Below are 2812 nucleotides of genomic sequence, written 5' to 3' on the forward strand. Positions count from 1 at the left end.
ACCCTTCATTTTCTCTTTACTTTTAGTATACCTAGCGTCATTCGAGGACGAATGTCCCTAAGGGGGAGATCTTGTAATGCCCCATACTTTCCTAAGATAGAAAATGAACCGTTATTTGTATATGTGAAACCCCAATTTTGTAAGCCATATTTGTGCACCTAAATTACCAAGAGTACCCTTGTTATAAGAGAGCTTTTGATGTGTTAAGTGTGCTTATATGAGTCACTTAAGGTAGTATAAGCTAAGAGTTTCGAAATCCATCAAGTTTTAGTGTTTGCATTCGCAAAGGTCATCTTTGAATGAGCATAACTTGATAAATATGTGGTATTTTTGCATATTTCTACCCACAAAATTATAGAGAATCAAATTAGCTTTCCAACGATACCAATTTCACCAAAATCCAACACCCGAGCTAGGAGTTATGGCTTTGCGAAGTAGAGTACGTCGCCTAACCAATCGGACATGGCCACTGGAAAGCAAATGCGATAGCATATGTGGCGCCTATGTAAATATAGGCGATATCATATGCGGAGCCGATGTAAATATAGGTGATATCATATGCGGTGCCTATGTAAATATATGCGATATCATATTCGGCGCATATCTTATGGTTTCAAGTGAATTAAACACTGCGTTTTTGGGTTATTTTGAGGGCAATTAAGTCTTTTGGCACTCCTTACACACCCCTAATCTTAACCTTATGAATTTAAGAGATTCTAAACACATCATAACCCTATTATCAGTCTAAGTTCATCATCCAAGAGCACTAAAGGAGTAAAAGAACTAGGGTTACACAATCAACATTGAGGGTCCAATCTTTCAACGAATCCGTTTAACATAAAGGTATGTGGGGTTATGAACAAGAACACCCTTTTATTCTTGTGCCCAAAGTTTGCATTATTTTACAAAGATCCATGATTTTAACATGTTTTATCATAAATTTAAAGTGATAAATCTTATCCTATGTTGTTGTTCAAGATACTATGATTATTTTGAATGTTTAGAAAACAAACTCCATGAGTTTGAGATTATTGTTCTGATTAAAGGCTGAAATTTTTCAGATTTCCTTTTAAATTATGCATGCTTGTGATATAAAGCATAAATGTTGAACTGTTTTGATTAAGTATCGCTATAAGGGTCATTAACCCATATTGAGATTGTTGTTTTGAGAATTTATGTTCTACATGCACCCATGTTTAGACTATTTTTGATTAAGTATAGAAAGATTTGACCTTTTGGTCACAACAGAGTTAAAATCCACTTTATGAAACGAGTTATGGATTTTATTATTTATTTAACTTAAGAAATATGAGATTACCCTTAAAGTGGATTTTTCTTGAGATTTTTGATCATAGTATTGGGAGTAGTACTTAGCACCGAGGTGGGTATTTACTACGGTTTCATACCCCAGAACTACGTGCCACCATAGGTTGAGACATTGACTTCCACTATATGTGGAAAATTGAGATAGTGATCACTGAGATGAGATTGTTCTACACCGATGGCAAGGGTAGGACAGCCCTAACCTTACGGGGGCAAGTCGTGAGACATCATGGGTGCTCACATGATGTACATGTCGGTTAGAAGAACCTCCCAAAGAGTCCTCCCTCATTCTTAGATTGATTTTACTGATTTAAAAGAGATTTGAAATGCGGATTTATGATGTATTCAATATTCCATATTTCACTAAGATTGCTTGATAAGAGAATAAGAAAAGAATCTTGATATTTGGATTAAGTGTAATGGCTCATGATATACAGATTGGAATGTTTTACCATTCATTGTGTATGATTTTAGATTTTAGATTTCTTTCAATCTTTATGAGCCATTTACAAATGTCTTGCATGATTTGGAAAGAAAACTTATGACATGATCGTTAAATATATATATATATATATATATATATATATATATGCATATAAATATGTTTATTTCATGCACCCCATGTACTCGGTACATATTCCATTGTACTAACCCACATGTTTGCATGTGGGCTACATTTTTCCTATAATGTAGGTTCAGGTTCTCATTCCTAGGTTTGACTGTGATTATCCGAGCACGTTATCTACATCCTCTGCAGTAGTGAGTCCTCATGGTCCGAGGACTAGTTATTCAGATTTTCTCATTTACTTTGAGTCGTTCATTTTATTTCCTGAGTTTGGGTCAGTTGGGGTTTGTCCTAATGGTTCATGGATATACAGTTTAGTAGAGGCTTGTCAAACTAGATGGATAGATTGATTAGATTTGTCAGAGATATCGTATTTTGTTACTTTTCGTATTTCATTCGTATTGCAGTTTGATATTATGTAGGACGTTTAGATGTTTTGATTATGATGACTTTGATTATAGGTGTTGAATGGTGGAAAAATGGCTAAAAGGGTTAGCTTGGGGCTACTTGTAACCTTAAGCACCATGTGACGCCTCGGGTACTATTTTTGGGGTGTTAAATTATCCCAAGTTGAGATGGAATTATATATACAATTAGTGTCATACTATATTGAAGATCTTACTTATCCACTAACATGAGACCAAAATATGTATACATAATCATTATTTGCCTCACATTTTGGTGGGGTTTTAATTGTCGTTTTAGCACATATTTTATCATTTTGTGCTTAGTATTATAGTTTATATTTTTCATATGTAATATTAAAAGAATATAAAGATGAAGAAATTTAAAGCAGAAATGAATAAAAAGATGGAAAATTATATTAGGAAATCAAGCAAGCAAATTAATAGAAGGATTTATTATCATATCATATATGTATATATAAAGAACAACAAATGACATTTGTATAGGGTAAAATCAACA

This window comes from Capsicum annuum, chromosome 9 (assembly GCF_002878395.1).
Source record: "Capsicum annuum cultivar UCD-10X-F1 chromosome 9, UCD10Xv1.1, whole genome shotgun sequence".
NCBI lineage: Eukaryota > Viridiplantae > Streptophyta > Magnoliopsida > Solanales > Solanaceae > Capsicum > Capsicum annuum.